The following is a 24,483-nucleotide window of genomic DNA, read 5'->3' as shown; positions in this document are numbered from 1 at the left end:
CACTCTGGAGCGCCCCGGGGAGCCGCACGGACGGTAAGTATACTGCTCCCCCGCTCCCCACTACACTTTACCATGGCTGCCAGGACTTTAGCGTCCCGGCAGCCATGGTAACCATTCAGAAAAAGCTAAATGTCGGCTCCGGCAATGCGCCGAAACGACGTTTAGCTTAAGGCCGGATCCGGATCAATGCCTTTCAATGGGCATTAATTCCGGATCCGGCATTGCGGCAAGTGTTCCGGATTTTTGGCCGGAGCAAAAAGCGCAGCATGCTGCGGTATTTTCTCCGGCCAAAAAACGTTCCGTTCCGGAACTGAAGACATCCTGATGCATCCTGAACGGATTTCACTCCATTCAGAATGCATTGGGATAATCCTGATCAGGATTCTTCCGGCATAGAGCCCCGACGACGGAACTCTATGCCGGAAGACAAGAACGCAGGTGTGAAAGAGCCCTAAGGCCTCTTTCACACTTGCGTTGTCCGGATCCGGCGTGTACTCCACTTGCCGGAATTACACGCCGGATCCGGAAAAACGCAAGTGTACTGAAAGCATTTGAAGACGCAGCCGTCTTCAAAATGCGTTCAGTGTTGCTATGGCACCCAGGACGCTATTAAAGTCCTGGTTGCCATAGTAGTAGTGGGGAGCGGGGGAGCAGTATACTTACAGTCCGTGCGGCTCCCGGGGCGCTTCAGAATGACGTCAGAGCGCCCCATGCGCATGGATGACGTGATCCATGCGATCACGTGATCCATGCGATTGGGGCGCCCTGACGTGACTCTGGAGCGCCCCGGGAGCCGCACGGACGGTAAGTATGCTGCTCCCCCGCTCCCCGCTCCACTTTACCATGGCAAACAGGACTTTAGCATCCCGGCAACCATGGTAACCATTCAGAAAAAGCTAAACGTCGGGTCCGGCAATGCGCCGAAACGACGTTTAGCTTAAGGCCGGATCCGGATCAATGCCTTTCAATGGGCATTAATTCCGGATCCGGCCTTGCGGCAAGTCTTCAGGATTTTTGGCCGGAGCAAAAAGCGCAGCATGCTGCGGTATTTTCTCCGGCCAAAAAACGTTCCGTTCCGGAACTGAAGACATCCTGATGCATCCTGAACGGATTTCTCTCCATTCAGAATGCATTGGGATAATCCTGATCAGGATTCTTCCGGCATAGAGCCCCGACGACGGAACTCTATGCCGGAAGAAAAGAACGCAAGTGTGAAAGTGCCCTAATTTGGAGATCGGACATTCACTTCACGGAGTTATAAGAACTACATTGGATACTAAGTTGCACGTTTGATACAACTATATGAGTGACCTTTGCTCTTTGATGAATAGCTACTATCACTATATGATGAATACTAGGCCGGTATAAAGTGTTTCTTTCATTCCAATTTCAGTACACTCCACTTTGTTTGATACAATATACAGTATTAGTATATAAATATACTTGTATTTTCAAACACAATATATGGGCACTAGTGAACTCTCATATTGAATATCTGGCAGCTGGATGGATGCTGCCTACTACAATTGATAATCAGTGTTTGGATTGACATCCAGCACTGAGGTGTGCTGATTTCACACGTGTATCAACATCTGAACTTGTGCCCTATATATTTTATTTTATATTTCATTTTTATTTGGTATACATACATTATTTTATCTTTAAATTGGAAAAACTATGCATTTAGGCTTTGTATGTTGCACGTGCAGATTTGCAACCTCATAGAAAACCAAGGTACCTGACTAACAGTAAATCGACTATGAAGCTGTAAATCATAAGTTTTTGGGTATTTGCATTCTCATTATTATTATTTTTTTTTTATATTTTTTATTCTTGCCAATAAATATTTGTATATTCATCAATATTGTGCAATTCTGTGCAACACCAGATAACCGAGTGCCCTCCAATACATTTGTAATGTATATTTTTGACAAATCAAATATAATACAATAGGTATAACATAGTAAATCCATAATATCTCAACAGCAGTGAAGCAGCTGTGTAAAATAAAATGCCCCACAAATTTCCCAGTCCATCCTTCCGCTGCTACATAGTATAGCCCTACAGAGAATTGACCTTCTGGCCTGTGTGTGGGAGGTATAGATATGTCCCACCCTGTTTAGTTACTGGCGAATGTCTATTTGGCAATGATAGACTAAGCAAATGCACTGGTGGAGGACACAGAAGGTCTCCATGAAAGAAAGCTTTCATAGTGGGAGGTTAACAGGAGGTGACAAAGCTTCATCTCACTTTGTTAGACATTGCTGAGACAAGAATAACATCCAGGGGAAAAAGTGGATGTCTCTCATTTACATATGCACAATGTAAGGGCTTAGTGGGTGATCTCAACCAGTTCTATCCTTCCTTTCTGGTGGATGGGTGCCTAGTAGACCTACATATACTGCAGTATACCTATCTGCTTCTGACAATGTAGATTTTTTTTTTTACCTCAGATCAATAACAAAATAATTTTCTCACATAATGGAGAATGAATAGAAATACAAAGAATTGTGGATGGTGAATGGTATAAACTCAGGGGGACTCATTTACTAAATTAGGAGTATTTGAGGTGCAGTAAGCGACGCATTGGTTAGTTGTGCCGCTATCTGCGCTTTCACCCCGCTCACGCCAGGTCTAAAATCGTGGGCGCAGCATGGGTGGGGAAGGGGACGGGTCAGTAGGCCCGTCTCATTCACCATTTTCTATGCCTGTTTTAGGCGGACAAAATGGTCTAAATGTAAGACAGCAAGGAAGCTGTCTTGCATTTAGAACTGGGGCAGGATGCTCCGAAGTTATGGAGAGGCCGGCGCCTCTATTTAACTGTGGCTGATCCACCGCCAGTTTAGGGCTTTATTAAGACTGGCATCTAGAATGCCGGTCTTAATAAATGCGCCCCTCGATCTTCTGAGTTTTCCCTAGTTCATATTAATTATTTCAGGAAAAGATCAGTGGATCTCGTAAGTGTAAAGAAAGAATCAGATTAGACAGGGTATCACTAGTAGTCTATGCAAAACTCCGTTTTAAGCTGGTAATTGTCTTCATATGTTATACGGTAGAAATGAAGATATCCTCTAAATGACTAGTGGGCCAATTTCTATTTGTTGCTTGCACAATATAAGCCCCTATACTTATAAATACTTGTCTTACGTACTTCCCGAAACATGATGGAAGGCAGAACTGTAACTAGCCATTTGTTTCAATGGGCCAAGGATTTCAGTGTGCACATACCTCCCCTTCCTCCAAACATATCTTGCATGTCATAAATGTATTCCCTGGCCTTTTTTTCCTGTGTGCTGAAAATTAATTGTAAAGTTATGGATGGGTAACTGCTCTACTATTGATTTTCAATAGTTATGATAAATCTCCACCATTGTCATCTTCATTAATTAGTTCACTAATGCTTTTGTAATCTTTTTTTTTTTCCTACCAGAAACATGAAACAATTCACAAAAGAGCCGTAATGCAATGATGTATAACAGGGACAAATGTGACTGCAGAAAAGGATATCTAATGGAACATATGTTATGATAATGTGTCCAAGAGTTGATCATCTTTAAGTGGCTTTGAAGAATCAACATGTACAGGATAGGTGATAAGTGACTTATCTCTGGGGGTCCATTTAAGCTCTGTGGGTTTGATGAAAATATCTGTGTATAGTGTTCAGCTATCTCTGTTAAGGCTCATGCACACAACCGTTTTTGTTTTGCTGTCTGTTTTTCACGGATTCGTTGTTCCGTATCTGAGGATTTTATTCACGTATTTAAGTCCTCTTTCGTTTTGTTATTCCACAAAACATATCCGTATGGTTTCCACATGCGAACAGTTTTTTGCGGATCAGAAACAGTAACTTATTAATCACCAAACACAGGAGCAATATGGGCTGAGCATAGCATTTCTACAGTATGGATCCGCAAAATACGGATGAAATACGGATGACATATGGATGTGTTCCGTATGTTTTGCAGACCCATTGACTTAAATGGGGCCTCGGACCATGATTTGCGAACAATAATAGGACATGCACTCTTTTTTTGGGGAACGGAAATACGGAAATGGAATGCACACGGAGTAAAGAAAATACGTTCGTGTGCATGAGCCCTTAATCTCATAAATGGAGCAGCAGGAGGCATGTTTGACCACCACTGTTAGGCCTCATGCACACGACCGTTGTGTGCATCCGTGGCCGTTGTGACGTTTTCCGTTTTTTTCCGAAGACCCATCTGCATAAAAGCTTTTTCAGAGATGAGTTTTCACTTCGTGAAAACTCAAATCCGACAGTATATTCTAACACAGAGGCGTTCACATAGTGATGGGGACGCTTCTAGTTAGAATATACTACGAACTGTGTACATGACTGCCCCCTGCTGCCTGGCAGCACCCGATCTCTTACAGGGGGCTGTGATCCGCACAATTAACCCCTCAGGTGCTGCACCTGAAGGGGTGAATTGTGCATATCATAGCCCCCTGTAAGAGATCAGGGGCTGCCAGGCAGCAGGGGGCAGACCCCCCTACCTCCCCAGTTTGAATATCATTGGTGGCCAGTGTGCGGCCCCCCACCCCCCCCCCCCTATTGTAATATCATTGGTGGCCAGTGTGCGCCCCCCCCCCCCGGCCCCCCTCTATTGTATTAATATCATTGATGGCCAGTGTGCGGCATCCCCTCCCCCGCCCCCCCTCCGTCGGCCCCCCTCCCCCCCTCTATTGTAATTTCATTGGTGGCCAGTGTGCGGCCTCCCCTCTCCCCCCCCCCCGCCCGATCATTGGTGGCAGCGGAGATTCCGATCGGAGTCCCAGTTTAATCGCTCTGGAGCTCTGATCGGTAACCATGGCAAACAGGACGCTACTGCAGGCCTGGTTGCCATGGTTACTTAGCAATATTACAATATTAGAAGCATCATACTTACCTGCTGGCTGCTGCGATGTGTGTCCGGCCGGGAGCTCCCCCTACTGGCAAGTGACAGGTCTGTGCGCCGCATTGATCTGTCACTTACCAGTAGGAGGAGCTCCCGGCCGGACACTGGCGGGGGAGGGGAGGCCGCACACTGGCCACCAATGATATTAATACAATAGAGGGGGGGCCGGGGGGGGGAGGCCGCACACTGGCCACCAATGAAATTACAATAGAGGGGGGGGGGGGGGGGGAGGCTGCACACTGGCCACCAATGATATTACAATAGAGGGGGAGAGGGGGGCTGACGGAGGGGGGGGCGGGGGAGGGGAGGCCGCACACTGGCCACCAATGATATTACAATAGAGGGGGGCCGACAGAGGGGGGGGGCGGGGGAGGGGAGGCCGCACACTGGCCACCAATGATATTCAAACTGGGGAGGGTAGGGGGTCTGCCCCCTGCTGCCTGGCAGCCCCTGATCTCTTACAGGGGACTATAATACGCACAATTAACCCCTCCAGGTGCGGTACCTGAAGGGTTAATTGTGCTGATCACAGCCCCCTGTAAAAGATCGGGTGCTGCCAGGCAGCAGGGGGCAGTCATGTACACAGTTCTTTTAGTATATTCTAACCTGAAGCGTCCCCATCACTATGGGAACGCCTCTATGTTAGAATATACTGTCGGATATGAGGTTCACGATGTAACTCATATCCGACAGTATATTCTAACATAGAGGCGTTCCCATGGTGATGGGGACGCTTCAAGTTAAAATATACCATCGGATTGGAGAAAACTCAGATCCTATGGTATATTAACTCCTGACTTTACATTGAAAGTCAATGGGGGACGGATCCGTTTGAAATTGCACCATATTGTGTCAACGTCAAACGGATCCGTCCCCATTGACTTGCATTGTAATTCAGGACGGATCCGTTTGGCTCTGCACGGCCAGGCGGACACCAAAACGACAGTTTTTTCATGTCCGTGGATCCTCCAAAAATCAAGGAAGACCCACGGACGAAAAAACGGTCACGGATCACAGACCTACGGACCCCGTTTTTGCGAACCGTGAAAAAATACGGTCGTGTGCATGAGGCCTTATGCAGTGAAGAGGAGAGGGAGATGCAGCAGCACCCATTTTCATGATCAAAGTGAGTTCCAGGTCTTGATGAATGTTAATTTTGGGAAAACCCTTTCCCCTTCTCAACTTACTCCTTACATTTATGGCGGATGTCAGGTCTCTGAACATGTCATCAGCTCAAGCTCTGAGTGGAAGCCATAACGTCATACCACCGGTATGAGGAAAATGTGCAGGGATCAAGCAAGTACACAGCCTGCAAGTGTAACAGCAGTACTGCACAGGGTTTACAGAATGTAAATACAATCACAGTCAACAAGTTACAAAGTACCTGATGCAGCTTGTTTGGCGAAACGCGTTGGGCAGGTGAGGTGACACTGGGAAGGGGATCACTATCTTGTTTTATTAACTTTGTAACTTGCTGACTGTGATTTCCTCATACCGGTGGTGTGCAGTGGACCAGGCACGTTCCAGCCTCCATTCAGTATTACCACATATGACTCTCTGCACTTGTATATGATTATTACTATCCCCTTCCCATGTGCTCTCCTCATATTCTTGCTACCACACTGGTTCATGTTTACTCCCCTTGCTATATATTTTTTTAAGTGATATCTAATAAATTACATTTTGCTACATTGTTGGACTCATGTGCTAATTTGTTGGGTATGCACACCAATTTTTTTAGGTTTTGTTTCATGATTAGGTCTAATTGTAGGCTATTACTGCAGTTTATGGTTTAAGCGATCTAATGATCGCATGATCAAGTTCCCAGGGGGAAAGATAAGGTTCTTTGCGCTGCAATCTGCGACTTCTCTCTGCTCACCCCAGGTCTAAAAAAGTGGGCGTGGCGTGGGCACGGAAGGGGTGGGTCGGCAGGCCCGTCTCATTCATCGTTTTCGACACCTGGTTTAGGAGTAGAAAATGGTCTAAATGTAAGGCAACTTGGACGCTGTCTTACATTTTGAAGTGGTGGGGGATCAGCCGAAGTTATGAAAAGGCCTGTGCCTCTTCATAACTCCGGCGGATCCACCACTAGCGCAGGGCTAAATAAGGGCTCAAAGTTTCTTTCCCCTTTTTACATTCAAACAATAAATAGACATTAAAAAAAATCATTGGTCTCACTGCGTCCAAAATTGCCCAAACCTTTAAAATATAAAAGTATTTATAGTGAATGCCATAACGGAACAAAATAAAAATAAAAATGCCCATTGCTGTTTTTTAGTCGTCTCACATCCAAAAATTGAAAATTATCCAAAAGTAATAAGTACCACAAAATATCAATAGAAACTACAGCTTTTCCCATAAGATGGATCCTTACAGAGTTTCATAGAGGGAAATATAAAAGTTATAGGAATCAGAATATGGTGAATTGGTGACACATAAAAAATATTTTTTTTTAAAGTTTTTTTTTAGGTAGTAAAGCTAATATAAACTACAGTATATGATTTTCTCCCGCACATATTTAATAATGACCTACAAGTTGAAGTGCCACGGATCGATTCTTTATTTAGACTGTACGTTTTCATTGCCACTGGGCACTCGCCACGGGGTCAATTGCTTGCAGGCTCTCATGAGACTATTATGTCTCCAGCATCCCAATCCTTTGGATCAAATATTAAATGGAACTAGAAACAACTTGTCCTTCAAAAATCAAGCCCTCACATGGATTTGTGAATGGAAAAATAAAAAAAGTTATGGCTTTTGGAAGGCAAAAAGTAAAAAATCAAATGCACAAAAATGTAAAATGGCAGCATTGGGAAGGGGTTAAAAGAAATTGGGGAAATAACATACTAGTAGAAGATTGGTAATCAAAATGAATTAACAATGAAACTAAAGAATAGATGCCTCCCTGACAGATATAGATAGAGCCCCATCATAGGGACTGTCTGCTTATTAAAGGGGTTGTCCAGGATCAAACTCATTTTTTTAAAGTAGCTTACTCACCATTAGTAGCCAAGTTTATGTTCCCAAGATGTTTTTAGGTAGCTTTTTACACTGCTGCATTGCTCCTACAGTCCCCAACAGACTGTTTACATATCTGTTTATGTATGCCATCACTTCCTGCTGCAAAGCATTGTGTGTCCCAGTGCAACTCAGCAGCAGGCGGTTTCTACAGTGTAACATCACCTCCCTGCATCTGCCCCCCTCATACATATTCAGCCTTCTGCACATTATTCACTCCTCCATAGATCTGCCCCCCTTATACATATTCATCCTCCAGCATCATATTCCTCCCCCATAAACTCTGATTGGTCCCTTGTCGGCACCCGGTGACGTCACCGTACTGGAGGGGGAGGAGCTTAGCGGGATCTCGGCCAGGCTACTTACCGCCCCTCCAACACTTTACATAATTAGCTAGGCTGGCAGTGACGTCACCGGGCTCCCTGAGCAGTGGAAGAGGAAGCTTTCCTCCTCTACAAGGGACCCGGTACGTCACTGAGTGAAAGAAAACCTTCACTTCCGGCAGAGAATTTATTGGAGCAAAAGGGGGCATTAGAAGTAAATTCATCAGGTAGGACATGGGTGTTGTTGATGTGTGTGACACTGAAGTACTATAGGACAAAGGTCCCAAATCCCCGACAACCCCTTTAAAAAGCTCATGTACTTTTAGATATTAGTAGGTACTGATGAGCAAAGTAATGAAAATTTTTATTTGTTACAAATTACTTCATCACAAATCACATTCCATTGTAAGCAGCGGGTGCAATGACAGGGAACTGCGATCACGCTGCCTCCCATCATTGAACCGCTCAGATGTCAGGTTCAACGCTGATTCAGGCATTTGATGTTAAAATGGTAGCCTTTCAGGGGTTAAACAAAAAAACATAACTTCTCTATTCGTCGCAGCCATTTTGAATGAAGAAACCGCGCAAAATCATCATGCTGGCCGATCGCAATGACGTCACAACGCCCAGCCAGCACGGTGACATCACACGTCACCCCACGTGATTTGCTGCCATTTCAGGAAAAATTATTAGTTACCACAAAGTGCGAGGAAATTCGGCTTTGCGGCGAATCAAATTTGTCCTAAAATTCAGATCAAAGTAAATTTGTTTGGCTTTGATTCTCTCAACATTATTGGTATCAATTTTAATGTCCATGTATATGTCTTTGGTGATGTCTATACCGTATAGAATGCACTGGATAAGCTAGTATTTGTGTTTTATTATGTGGCAAAATAATAATGTAAGTTTTTGGACCTCTGCCACCATTCATGACAAAGTCCCAATGCACTCTTGAATGTATTATTTTCTCTGCGTGGACATTAGACAGGCCTAGATTTGGGAGAAGCAGATGTACAATTATGACATCTGGAACATATGAACGTTCCAACAACTCTTTGCTATGAATGTATAGTTATTTGCTTTCCTTGAAATTAAAAGGCAACATCACGTCAAATACAATTTTCCTTTGTATTTACGTCCTTTTTCCTCCTTAGCAGTGATTGCCTCCTGTATTGTGTGATTACAGCCTGAGTGACCTTTAAGGGGTAGTCCAAGCAAAAAAAAAAAAAAAAACATTGTACAGCCCCTGTAAATGGTCAAAAAAATTAATAAAAAATAATCAATACTCACCCCTGTTCTCCTCTGCTTCTTCCTGTGCTGTTGGATACAGCTGTCACTACTGCAGCCAATCACTAGCCACAGCCGTGACCTCCTGTGTACTGGTGAGAGCAGTCATTGGTGACCTGTGTGTATGGAATGTCACCGCTGCAGGAAGATGGCATTAGGGGAGGGGGGTAACATTTTGCACCACTGGAAATACTGGAGAAAAGGGGTGAGTATCAATTATTTTGTTATTCTAGAAAATCTCCATGGCTGCCCCAGTTTTAATTGACTTATTTTATTTGATAAATAAATTCAATTTTTATTTATTTTATTTGAGGAATAAATTCAACCCAAGTCGAAAGTGTTCAGAATGCCATGAAAAGTCATGTATGACACTCTAGCGTCTTCTAGGACCGTATTCCACTTCTTTTAAGCTCTTTAGGGCCAAGACAGCATCAGTAATGAGAAAGTGACAGTGACATGTATGGGTTTGAGTACCGATGGTAACCGATGGTAACAACCAACCTGTTTAAAAAGGCACTTTTAGATTTTATTTTTTAATTAAAACATGATCCATAAATTATCCCTGCTTGGTGACAGATGTCTTGGCTCTCTGACCTTTATGGCCACCACTTGGAGAGATTCATCAGAATCGAAAAATGGTTGTATTCATCTGGAATGACAGATTTGATCAGTTTAGAATCAATGCAGTTTTTGAAGCAAATTTTTGAGCCTACCTTAGAAACAGATACAAATGGAAGACTATAAAGGAAAGGCTTCTATACTTTTGTATATTCTATACTTTTCTATAGTCTTTTTTTGTATCAATTCTTGTGTTTGGCTAAAAAAATTGCTTTAGAAACTGCACAAAAACTGCATTGGAGACCATGGAATTCTGGTCTTGGGCTGATTTTAGTGTCATTCAAAAGTAGTTTGCAAATGCAATTTTTTAAGAAAAGTAGCAATGTCTCACAATGGAAACAGAAAAATATAATAAAGCTTTAACCCATTAATGACATTTTTTCATTTTTTATTCCCTGTCTTGCAGGAGACATAACTTTTTTATTTTTTCTGTTAACTTTCTAACAGCACCACTTAATATTCCATATCATGTAGTGGAAAGCTGGGAAAAAATTCCAAATGAGTTAGAACTTTATGGGTTTCAGTGTTCCCTATACAGTAAAACTGACATGTTATCTTCACTCTGCAGGTCAATACGATTAAAGCGATAGCAAATGTTTAGAGTTTTCCTTATGTTTTAATGCTTTTGAAAAAGAAAAAATCTTTGAAGTAATTGCATCAACATATTCTGACATCTGTAACTTTTTTATATTTAGGTCTATGAAACTGTGTAAGAGCTTATTTTTGGGAGTGATTTGTAGTTTCTATTGATACCATTTTGGGGTATGCTTGATTATTTTACCTTTTTATGCAATTTTTTGGAAGGTGAAGCAACAAAAAAAAATTATTTGGCCATCTCTATTACGTAATTCATCACACTGGATAAATACTTTTATATTTTGATAGTTTAGCCATTTTTGGTATGGCCAATACCAATTATATTTAATTTATAATTTTAGTTTGTAAAATGAGTTATACATATAGAATTATAAGTGATATGAATTTTTAATTATTTTTTTATTTTTTTAATAACTTGCTTTTACTTCATCTCACTTTTATTTTTAGTCCCTCTAGGGTCCATTACATTGCTTATACCATAGACTGCAATGGTTTACCAGGACCTGAAAGGAACTTTACTATGGCAACCTTAAAAGAGGTCGGATACAGTCAGAGTGCCATACATGACAGTTCAGGGCAATCTGAGCACTTTTAATTTGGGTTGACTAATTCATTAGAATCAGATTTGAAAATCAGAAATGAATTTCAATAAATTTGCTCAAAAGTGGGGAGATTATGATAAATTTTAATATGTCTTAATAAGCATCTGAGCGGCAGGGGTTTGACTACTGGGGCACCTACCGATCACTAAATCAGTAGTCTGTGCTCCCCATTTGAATGAAGCAGCCGATATGCATGTTGTGATCATGGGAAAACACCTTTGAAGGGAGTTTGTCACCTAAAAAATATGTTTCAAAGTATGTATGCTGCCATGTACAGTAGGGCCCCCGAAAAATAATCATATTTAAAAAATTACACTTTGGATCACCCTTTATTACTTTAAGGTGGAGGCACCTCTGGAGAACTTAATGCGACCATGTACTACAGTATGACACTATGTTTCTTACCAGACTACCAGAGCGTTTGGGTTAGGTTTCATTTGAGGAAGAGTTGTCCAGATGGGACAACTTCTTTAATCCCTTTACAAGAGCAGTATACATTTTTACATTACAATATAGTGCAATGCTTGGTTACTGCCGCTAAGCTCCCATTCAAGTGAATGCCAGCTAGGCACGGTCACTACACTTTGATTGGAGCCGTGCTTCCTGTCCCATTCAAAGAGTTAGTTCCAGAGATGGAGGCTGCAGAGAAAAGCTGATGGGAGTGGGAGTGCAGTTTATTTCCACAAAATGGTTTTATTGTGTAAAAGTACTAAAACTTAAAAAAAATAACCCTATACTTATTTGATATCACCATATTTGCACCAACTCAAAGAATACAGTCAACTTATTATTTTTACTGCTCAGTAAATAATAAAATGTAAGAAGAACGGCAGACTTTCTATTTTTTGCATTACTCCCCAAAAATTCTACTTTCTCCCCAGAGATTTCATTGTAGTACCGAACATGATGTATCATAGAAAAAAAAGGAAAAAGGTTTCCTGAAAACAAGCAGTGTATAATGTGAAGGAAAATGAATGAAGCCAGCAAAGGAGGAAATATGGACTATTCACAATACATTAGTAAGTGCCTTGTATTAACTTTGTCTGCATGATAGATTTGCTGAAGTGAGATACCTCCTGTGCAAAAATCTGTGTAAAATCATTTGACCATGTCTTCATGTAGACATCTGTAGCTGAAAAAACATAGTTACAGTGCTTAATATCTACATTCAGTGTGCCCCATATATTTTATTTAAAGGGATTATCCCATGAAAAGTATTACTATGCATTTGCAATGAAATATTATTGCAGTATATATGCAATAAAAATATTGTTAGATTTTTTTATGTTCATAACCACTTTCTCTCTGGTTGCGCCTCCTGCTGTTTCTCCTGTGGCCATGTCATGGTGGCGCTCAGTGCTTGCCACTGTCCCAATACCCAAAGTGGGCGCGGGCACTGCATCACTTACACTTCTGATGCTGCCCAGCTGCCAGCCATCCCCAGCCGGGTCAGAACTGGGGTCCTCAGCCTGAGCTCAGCTGCTAAACTTCTTTCCTTGTCACATAGGGCATGCGTGCGCCTCCTCGTTCCTAAAAGGCAAATGCACCTGTTTTGCATTTTTACCAGGCAAAGGCTGGACATCTGTGGGTACTTAGCATCTTTCACCAGAGAGAGGTGCCAGAGCTATAGGTCTCCTAGTTTGCTAGTTACTAGTGAAGGTGTGTTCAGCTGCCAACTAAACATGGACTATCCTAAGAGGTAGAAGCCTGGTGGCTTCCCTGCAGCAAAGACGATCCCTTTGCTGCAGGGAAACCATCAGGCTGCTACCTCTTAGGATAGTCCTGTATAGGAGTAAAGGGTAAAAAACAGGGAATTGCCAGGAAAATGCCATTAGGGATAGCCCAAAGACAAAATGATTAGTTGACACAGTGGTTCTAAACCCAATGCCCGCTACAGGCCAAAATTCTGTCCTTTATATCCTTATATTTAGATTATTTTTTTTTACATTTGAGTTTTTTTTTTTACTTTTCTTTTGAAGAAAATGGCCAGCAGTACTTTTCAAAACAAGGCTTGTCAAAGATTCCATCAAAAACAGGGAAGAAAAAAAATGAACTTATTTCTCCACTAAAAAAAGCAGACTTCTAGACGGAAACAAAACAGATCTATTTGGCTTTGCTTGTGTCGGTTATGTGCTGAATCTGGCGCTCCCTTTATTTTTGTTATCCTATATACAGAAATCAATAAAGCTTGTGTGAAAGAGGCCTCCTAGGCATACCATTTTTTTTTGCATGGAATTCAATGGCTAATACAGTATATCAAAATATATGGGTTATTAGTTTTGGTCGCGCGCCAAAGTGTTCGGGTGCTTGAGTAGAAAACCTCGGGATGCTCGGGTGCTCGGAAGGCCGGGGGCCTTCATCGGGCTGTTCTCGGAACTGCCTGCTCCCGGTGACTGGATTTGATTTCAGACCGGCTCCCGGCACAGGCACAGGTAAGGGCTTACCTGTGCATCACCAGACAGGTGAGTCTACTTTACTAAAGATGGCAACCCGCATGTGTTCGCTAATTAACACTGCGAACTGACCATCGCTGATCCCCTGCTCTGAAGAGGGGAGGTTATTTGGTTCATAGGAAAAGGTCAGAAATTGATGGAAACACCACTTAAATGGTTTGGAAACAGCATGGGGAGGATGTCTGGATGCATCTTGGACTCCCAGGTCGCTGCTGGGAATGATGTTGTCCGAGTAGTACGCCACTTTTACAGACTGACAATAATACGCACCAAACCGAAGATAAAATCGATGTTAGAGGAAAAATTGTTAGTAAACATTCTTTCCTGTATATTTACTTGTATATAAAGTGCAAATGCTGCCAAAAATTACAAGGAAAAGGCACTCCGATACAACCTGTATATCACATAATGGAGGGCCTCATTCACATTGTGGTACAATTGTTTAGGTAGTGGGACTTCTACACTCATAAAGCCTATGCACTAAGTGAAAGGGCTGCCAAAAATTACAAGGAATCGGCACTCCAATACACCCTTTATTACACATAAAGAAGGGAATCATACACACCAATGAAAAATAATAATTGATGGCCTGCTGGTGACCCTCAAAAAGATTAGGAGCAAGGGCCTGCTGGTGACCCTCTAAAACATTAGGGGTGAGGGCCTGCTCCTGATCTGACCATCTAAAACATTAGGGATGAGGGTCTGCTGCTGAGCTGACCATCTAAAACATTAATGGTGAGGGCCTGCTGTCGAGCTGACCATCTAAAAGATTTTGTGGTCGAGGGCCTGCTGCCAAGCTGACCATCGAAAATTTTAGAGGTGAGGATCTGCTGCTGAGCTGACCATCTAAAACATTATGGTTAAGGGCCTGCTGGTGACCCTCAAAAACATTATAGGTGAGGGCTAGAGATGTCGCAAACATAAAATTTTCCGTTCGCGAACGGCGAACGCAGATTTTTGCAAATGTTCGCGAACGTGCGAACCGCCATAGACTTCAATAGGCAGGCAAATTGTAAAACCCACAGGGACTCTTTCTGGCCACAATAGTGATGGAAAAGTTGTTTCAAGGGGACTAACACCTGGACTGTGGCATGCCGGAGGGGGATCCATGGCAAAACTCCCATGGAAAATTACGTAGTTGACGCAGAGTCAGGTTTTAATCCATAAAGGGCATAAATCACCTAACATTCCTAAATTGTTTGGAATAACGTGCTTTAAAACATCAGGTATGGCTCCAGGAGAAGTATATAGTGGGCTCAGCATGCACGTTGGTACTTGCATCCCTGGATCCGATGAAAGCTGTCACGGCACCGGACGGGGTTAAAAGCAGAGTGTGCCTGGCGTGAACCTGCATACAGGGTTGTGCTGACTGAACCCCCTCACATTTTTTCTATGATGTTGTATCGATCAGGTAGTGTAAGGGTTACGCCCGCTTCACATTGACAGACCAAAATCCCCGTTTAACGCACCGCAAACAACCGCAAACAGTCCATTTGCACAACCGCAAACTCTCCATTTGCACAAGGTTGGATACCAAGCTAGCCATGTCCCGTTCCTTGTCCTCACTGACGTCATTGAAAGTCTCTTCCTCCACCCAGCCACGTACAACACCAAGGGTCCCCGAAAGGTGACAAGTGTAACATCCTGAAGTATGTCACCAAACTTCTGTTCCCCTGCTTCATAATGTTAATGTAAATGTGTCTTACCATCTTGTGTAATTTAACTGTGTATGTGCCAAAATGTATATTTTTATGCCTGTTTTGTATATATGCTGTAATTCCCAATGTACACCAGCAGTATGCAGCAGGTCAGAGTTAGCTTCTAGCCTGGAACAGACCATTCCAGTCTAGTCTCCCCTACATGAGCAGAAGTAGGATGTCCCATGCCATGATTTATGAGGAGGAGAAGGAAGTTCTAGCAGTGTGTGAGCCACCCCCTGCTGGGGTAGGCTGTGTTAGTAGGAGCTCCCAGAAACAGGGACCCCAACCAAGGATCCAAGCCTCTGCTGAGGCCCAAGATCAACCTTCCCAGCCTGAGTCCCTTACCTCAGCTGGTGGACAAAGAAAGCAGCCCTTCACAGAACTATCAGATCTCCAGGAAGCCACCTTCATACCCTGTGAGCAGTCCTGTAAGTAAAGATCCTAAGACAAAGAGAATATAATTACCTCACCAGCTAGTCAGACCCAAACTAAGCAAACCAAAGACAGAGCAGAAGATAGATACCTGCCAGTTTCTCTAGGCATATGATCAGATGCAGAATGCATATAAATTCCTGCCACATATTGCCAAAACCTGCTAGGACTCTAGACTAAAGCTGTAACTTGTATGGATCAAAGCTGCATATCATACCACCAAGTAAAGACAAGTTGGACCCTATTATCTGTGTGGATTTCCATCATTACTCCTATTAACAGCACTCATTTTGTTGCATGTGAGCCGGGATACAGGAGTCCAGCCGTACCACAGGTAGGAGACACCGTTGACACTACTATATCTGCTACACAGAGACAATATCCCCCTCTGGCATTCCTCACCTGGTACGTGAGCCTATACCATCTTAAAGGGCCCTGCAACAGTACCTGTGCAAACTGAAACTGGCGTCACAAACTTATACACATATAAACTGACCCACAGCATAGCATCCCCATGGACCCAGTGTCCTTCTCATTGCATAAGCCCCCTGGGACGCCTGCTGTGGTTGGTCTTCCACCTCCTCAAAGCCACCTTCCTCCTCTGACTCCTCTTCTTCAGACTCCTCTCTCTGCATTGCCGCAGGTCCAGCAATCGACGACAAGGCTGCTTCTGGTGGTGATAATGACCACAACTCTTCCTCTTCATGCTCATCTACGGCCTGATCCAGCACTCTTCACAGGGCACGCTCCAGAAAAAACGTATATGGGATGAGGTCGATGATGTTGCCTTGGGTTTGACTGACCAGGTTTGTCACCTCCGCAAAAGGACGCATGAGCCTACAGCCATTGTGCATGAGCGTTCAGTAATGCGGAAAAAAAATACCCAGCTCCGCAGAGGCTGTCCTCTTTTGTTTAAATAAAAAAAAATCTGTTCTTAACAGTTTAATCTCTGTTTTGTCCCCTATCAGGGGCCGGTGTATGGAATAGATTTTAGGAACCGGGAGATGGAAAAAGATGCTTGGTCGGTCCTCTTACTTCCAATTTGGGCACTGCGCGTACGCCTTGCAATGTAATGTGCCACCAGATATGAATGGTGTGTTTAAGTAGTACTATTCCTATCAGTTTAATCCCTGTTACGTCCCCTATCAGGGGACGTGTATGGAATAGATTTTAGGAACCGGGAGATGGAAAAAGATGCTTGGTCGGTCCTCTTACTTCCAATTTGGGGCACTGTGCGTGCGCCGTGTAATGTACTGTGCAATCCCAATATGAGTGGTATGTTAAGTAGAACTATTCCTATCAGTTTAATCCTTGTTATGTCCCCTATCAGGGGACGTGTATGGAATAGATTTTAGGAACCGGGAGATGGAAAAAGATGCTTGGTCGGTCCTCTTACTTCCAATTTGGGCACTGCGCGTACGCCTTGCAATGTAATGTGCCACCAGATATGAGTGGTGTGTTTAAGTAGTACTATTCCTATCAGTTTAATCCCTGTTACGTCCCCTATCAGGGGACGTGTATGGAATAGATTTTAGGAACCGGGAGATGGAAAAAGATGCTTGGTCGGTCCTCTTACTTCCAATTTGGGGCACTGTGCGTGCGCCGTGTAATGTACTGTGCAATCCCACTATGAGTGGTATGTTAAGTAGAACTATTCCTATCAGTTTAATCCCTGTTATGTCCCCTATCAGGGGACGTGTATGGAATAGATTTTAGGAACCGGGAGATGGAAAAAGATGCTTGGTCGGTCCTCTTACTTCCAATTTGGGGCACTGTGCGTGCGCCGTGTAATGTACTGTGCAATCCCAATATGAGTGGTATGTTAAGTAGAACTATTCCTATCAGTTTAATCCCTGTTACGTCCCCTATCAGGGGATGTGTATGGAATAGATTTTAGACAACCGCAAAGAGTTGTCAATAGTTGACACACTCATGACATAAATTTTATTCCTCTATGCGTCAATCTTGGTGTAGTGATGACTGTGCTCGTGCGCATGTTTGGGAGATTGCAGGCGATGGGGGTTTTTCAAAGCCTATGGTCATGCTGAGGTAGTTCAGTGACAGTTAAGTGACCCAGAAAACAAAGATTCTGCAGTTTGGGCCCATTGTTGGCCTAGTAGGCTTTAATGATCACCTTTGATGATCACAAAGAAAATTAATGTTTTTTTCTGTGCAAAATTATCCAATCGATCGCTTTTGGTCTGTTCACAATGAAGCAACAACCTTATCATCTGGGGTGTGCCAACATTGCCATTGCCAACACACTCATAGAGGTGGTCGTTTCATTGTGATACGCAAGCCCCTTCACCACAACAAGGTAACGATCACGAAGGGGAATTGACACATGTATGTGCCTTTTTTTTTGTTTTGTTTTTGCAGCCACAGTGCAGCACCAGAGGCCAGAAAAATTAGGCATGTACACATGCCAGAAAATTCAGGTACTGTAGCAGCGGCCGGAAAAATTTATGTTTTCGAGGCAGAAAGTGCACTAAAACATTGCGGCTTGAACCCTAGTTGGTGGCGGATAAGTCATGCAAGTCACCCGGCATGCAGAGATAAAATACAGCAGCGTGTGGACCATTTTTAGCCCAAGGCAGCTCATCTCATCACCAGGCCTTTTTTAGTCAAATGTATCGCGCACTGTCAGTCCCTTCGGGATCCATGCCTCATTCATCTTAATAAAGGTGAGGTAATCTAGACTTTTTTGACCTAGGCGACTTCTCTTCTCAGTGACTACCTCCTGCTGCACTAAAGGTCCTTTCTGACAGGACACTTGAAGCGGGGCAGGCCAAAAGTTCTATCGCAAATTGGGATAGCTCAGGCCACAGGTCAAGCCTGCACACCCAGTAGTCAAGGGGTTCATCGCTCCTCAGAGTGTCGATATCTGCAGTTAAGGCGAGGTAGTCTGCTACCTGTCGGTCGAGTCGTTCTTTGAGGGTGGACCCCGAAGGGCTGTGGTGATGCGTAGGACTTAAAAAGCTCTGCATGTCCTCCATCAACAACACGTCTTTAAAGCGTCCTGTCCTTGCCGGCGTGGTCGTGGTAGGAGGAGGATTTCTTTCCCCTCTTCCCCTGTTAGATTCCCGTTGTGCTGTGACATCACCCTTATACGCTGTGTAAAGCATACTTTTTAATTTATTTTGGAACTGCTGCATCCTTTCCGACTTCCGGTAATTCGGTAACATTTCAGGCACTTTCTGCTTATACCGGGGGTCTAGTAGCGTGGCCACCCAGTACAGGTCGTTCTTCAGCCTTTTTATACGAGGGTCCCTCAACAGGCACGACAGCATCAAAGACCCCATTTGCACAAGGTTGGATGCCGAGCTACTCATGTCCTGTTCCTCGTCCTCACTGATCTCACTGAAGGTCTGTTCTTCCCCCCAGTCACGTACAACACCACGGGTACCAGATAGGTGACAACGAGCACCCTGGGATGCCTGCTGTGGGTGGTCTTCCTCCTCCTCCTCAAAGCCACATTCCTCCTCTGACTCCTCTTCCTCACACTCCTCTTCCAGCGTTGTGGCAGGTCCAGCAAGCGATGCTGATACGGCTGTTTCTGATGGTGATGGTGACCACAACTCTTCCTCTTCACGCTCATCTACGGCCTGATCCAGCACTCTTCGCAGGGCACGCTCCAGGAAGAAAACAAATGGGATGATGTCGCTGATGGTGCCTTCAGTGCGACTGTCTAGGTTTGTCACCTTCTAAAAAATTACGCATGAGCCTACAGGCATTGCGCATGAGCATCCAGTAATGTGGCAAAACAATTCCCAGCTCCGCAGAGGCTGTCCTAGCCCCCCGGTCATACAAATACTCATTGACGGCTTTTTCTTGTTGGAGCAGGCGGTCGAACATTAGGAGTGTTGAATTCCAACTCACTGGCATGTTGTTTCGCCGCTGGATATCTGAAAAGTGCGCCATGGCCGTGTAGGAACGCCTGAAATGGCCACACACCTTCCTGGCCTGCTTGAGGACGTCCTGTAAGCCTGGGTACTTATGCACAAAGCGTTGTACAATCAGATTCAACACATGTGCCATGCACGGCACATGTGTCAACTTGCCTAAATTCAATGCCGACAACAAATTGCTTCCATTGTCACACACCACTTTGCTGATCTCCAGTTGGTGCGGAGTCAGACACTGATCCACCTGTGCGTTCAGGGCGGACAGGAGTGCTGGTCCGGTGTGACTCTCTGCTTTCAGGCAAGTCAACCCCAAGACGGCGTGACACTGTCGTATCCGGGATGTGGAATAGCCCCTGGGGAGCTGGGGGGGGGGTGCAGGGACGCAGCAGCAGAAGAGGACTCAGCCGAGGAGGTTATCGAAGAGGATGGAGTAGGAGGAGTAAAGGAGGTGGCAGCAGGCCTGCCTGCAAGTCGTAGCGGTGTCACCAACTCCTCTGCAGAGCCACACATTACATGCTTGGCAGCCGTCAGCAGGTTTACCCAATGCGCAGTGTACGTGATATACCTGCCCTGACCGTGCTTTGCAGACCAGGTATCAGTGGTCAGATGGACCCTTGCCCCAACACTGTGTGCCAGACATGCCATGACTTCCTTTTGCACAATCGAGTACAGGTTGGGGATTGCCTTTTGTGCAAAGAAATTTCGGCCGAGTACCTTCCACTGTGGTGTCCCAATAGCTACAAATTTTTTGAAGGCCTCAGACTCCACCAGCTTGTATAGTAAAAGCTGGCGAGCTAAGAGTTCCGACAAGCCAGCTGTCAGATGCCGGGCATGGGGGTGACTTAGTGACGTTGGCTTCTTACGCTCAAACATGTCCTTGACAGACACCTGACTGTGGGCAGATGAGCAGGAACTGCTCAAGGTGAGAGACGGAGTGGCGGATTGTTGAGAGGGGGCAAGGAGGACAGCAGTGGTTGACGTGGCTGAAGATGCTGGACCAGGAGGAGAATGGCGGCTTTGAGTTTGTGTGCTGCTTGTACTCATGTTTTGATCCAATAGGCATTTGTGATTTTAGATCATGTGCCTTCGCAAAGCAGTGGACTTCCCACGACTCAGTTTCTTTTGGCACAGGTTGCTTGCAAATGGCATCGCTGTTGTCAGAGGCAGACACACAAAAAAAATGCCACACTGCTGAGCTCTGCAATGACGGTATTCTGGTGGTGGCAACAGCATGCGTTGATTGGCGTGCTGTCTGGCTGACCCCGGGTGCCGATGCATGCTGTCTGACTATGCCACTAGCTCCTTGCGACGACCTCCCCCTGCTTCCAACTCGTCTCCTCCTCCTCTCTGTCTCCCCATCTGAACTTTCCCCCTGTTCTTCTTCTTTTCAAGCGGGCACCCATGTGACATCCACGGACACATCGTCATCATCAACCGCTTCACTTGTATCTGACAACTCAGCAAAGGAAGCAGCAGCGGGTACAACATCATCATCATCACACCGTACGTCCATGTGTGTAATGCTGCCTGACTGAGACATATCCCTGTTATCTACATCCTCTGGCAATAATGGTTGCGCAGCACTCATTTCTTCCAACTGATGTGTAAATAACTCCTCTGACAGATCAAGTGAAGCGGCTGTGGTGCTAGTGTTGGTGGTGGTGGCGGCGGGCGGGCGAGTGGTAACGAGAGGTGCCTGAAGCTGAGCTGGAAAAGGATGGTGCGTCAAGGTTCCGAGCGGAAGCTGTAGAAGATTGGGTGTCCTGTGTTAGCCAGTCAAATATGTCCTCTGAACTTTTCGAGTTCAGGGTACGTGGCCTCTGAACACTGGGCATTATTCTAGGGCCAAAGGGAATCACAGCACCACGACCACGACGGCCCCTGCAGGGTGGCCTGCCTCCGCCTATCATTTTTTTTTTATTAGTTTATTTGTACTATGCGTGCAAGCTACTGTGACACCAGATATGAGTGGCACTGTGCACTGGCAAAAGTTGGCAGAGTAGACGCTGTAGGCCTGACACACACGCTTGCAGACAACTAACTGCTTTTTAATCTATTACAGTTAAATTTTTTTATTTTTTTTAAAATGTAATCTACTGTGACACCAGATATGAGTTGCGCTGGTGACACTATGCACTTGCAGGGCCTGAAACACACACGCGTGCAGGCAACTGACTGCTATTATTTTACAGTCAAAATATATATATTTTTTAAATGTAATCTACTGTGACACCAGATAGGAGTTGCGCTGGTGACACTATGCACTTGCAGGGCCTGAAACACACACGCGTGCAGGCAACTGACTGCTATTATTTTACAGTCAATATATATATATATATATATTTTATGTAATCTACTGTGACACCAGATAGGAGTTGCGCTGGTGACACTATGCACTTGCAGGGCCTGAAACACAAACACGTGCAGGCAACTGACTGCTATTATTTTACAGTTAAAATTGTTGTTTTTAAAAATTTTTTATCTACTGTGACACCAGATAGGAGTTGCACTGGTGACACTGTGCACTTGCAGGGCCTGAAACACACATGCGTGCAGGCAACTGACTGCTATTATATTACAGTCAAAAAAGTTTTTTTTTTTTAAATGCAAGCTACTGTGACACCAGATATGAGTCGTGACACTGGGCAAGTGGGCACAGTATACGCTGTGGGCCTGACACACACGCTGGCAGGCAACTGCAATTAGATTACACAGGGAAAAAAAAAAAAGCAGACTGATGTACTAGCCATAAAAAGGGCTTTTTTGGTGCTGTCAGGACGCTGTCCTTACAGCAGAGATCAGATGAGTCTTTCAGGACTGGAGTGGACACTGAATACACTAGCCTAGCTATCGATTTCCCTATTAAATCAGCAGCAGCTACACTGTCCCTCCTCTCACTAAGACTGCAGCTTCCGAATGAATCTAAAATGGATGCTGTCCAGGAGGTGGGAGGGTCTGGGAGGGAGGGTATGCTGCTGATTGGCTGGAATGTGTCTGCTGACTGTGAGGTACAGGGTCAAAGTTTACTCAATGATGACGAATAGGGGGCGGACCGAACATCGCATATGTTCGCCCGCCGCGGCGAACGCGAAAAAAAGAGATGTCCGCCGGGAACTGTTTGCCGGCGAATAGTTCGGGACATCTCTAGTGAGGGCCTGCTGGTAACCCTCTAAAACATTATGGGTAAGGGCTCGCTGCTGAGCTGACCCTCTAAAACATTAGGAGTGAGGGCAGCCTTATAAGCATGTTGATATAAAGGAGGAGGACGAGAAATCTGAGATTGAACCATATACCCTTTTTAGTGGTGGAAGGGGTGCATGGGAATACAGTGTATTCAATACACCATAAAAGCCACATTTAGAATGCCTTTATGTTCAACCGCCTTCCACCGGTGGAGTAGAGAAGTCATGGGCAATCCAGGCCTTGTTTATTTTTATAAGAGTCAACCAGTCAACATTTCCAGTTGACAGGCTGATGCGCTTATCAGTTATTATGCCCCCAACAGCACTAAATACATGCTCTGAAAAAACGCTGGCGACAGGGCAGGCCAGCACCTCCAAGGTGTAGAGCGTCAGTTCGTGCCACATGTCCAGCTTGGACACCCAATAGATGTAAGGCACAGAGGGATCACTGAGGAGGCTGACACGGTCTGCTATGTACTCCTTCACCATCTTCCAAAACTTTTCCCTCCTTGTGACACTAGGCTGCGCATCAGATTGAGGGTGCTTGCGTGGTGTCATAATATTGACTCAGGCCTTGGAGAGTGTTGCCCTGCCTCTGTTGGAACTGCTGTGTGTTCCCCTCATATCTCCTCCTCGGTTGGCCAAGGAACTATGTACTCTGCAGCCAGCGTTGTCAGCTGGAAATTTTTGGCGCAATAATTCCACAAGTACCTTCTGGTATTGCATCATTTTGCTCGTCCTCTCCACCACAGGAATGAGAGATGAGAAGTTCTCTTTGTAGCGGGGGTCGAGAAGGGTGAACAACCAGTAATCGGTGTTGGCCAAAATGCATACAATGCGAGGGTCACAAGAAAGGCAGCCTAACATAAAGTCAGCCATGTGTGCCAGAGTCCCACCAGACAAGACTTCGCTATCCTCATCAGTAGGATGACTCTCAATTTCCTCATCCTCTTCCTCCTCTTCTACCCATCCACACTGAACAGATGGAATAAAACTTCCATGGGTACTGCCCTCTGTAGCGGAGGTAACCATCTCCTGTTTCTCCTCCTCATCATTTAATTTGCGCTGAGAAGACGAACTGAGGGTTCCCCCATTTCCACCTCTTCCACATGCAAAGCATCCGCATTAATTGTGAGCAGCAAGCATTTGAGTAGACACAGAAGTGGGATGGTTACGCTGATAATAGCGTTATCGTCACTCACTATCTGTTGATTCCCCAAAGTTGCATAAAACCTCACAGAGGTCAGACATCAATGCCCACTCGTCGCTTGTGAAGAGCGAAAGCTGACTGGAATGGCGATGACCATGTTGAAGCTGGTATTCCACTACTGCCCTCTGCTGCTCACAAAGCCTGGCCAACATGTGGAACGTGGAGTTCCAGCGTGTGCTCACGTCGCACAACAGTCAGTGAGCTGGCATTTGCAAGCACTGCTGCAGCGTTGTCAGACCGGCT

At 44.8% G+C, this 24,483-nt stretch overlaps 1 pseudogene; it reads left to right on the top strand.

Moving 5' to 3' along the window:
- The first annotated feature begins 16,844 nt into the window (after positions 1 to 16,844).
- Positions 16,845 to 17,023, top strand: LOC120979965 (annotated as a pseudogene).
- Positions 17,024 to 24,483: the final 7,460 nt, after the last annotated feature.

The sequence above is a fragment of the Bufo bufo genome, chromosome 9 (assembly GCF_905171765.1).
Source record: "Bufo bufo chromosome 9, aBufBuf1.1, whole genome shotgun sequence".
Lineage (NCBI taxonomy): Eukaryota > Metazoa > Chordata > Amphibia > Anura > Bufonidae > Bufo > Bufo bufo.
This window is presented reverse-complemented; position numbering and strand designations above follow the sequence as displayed.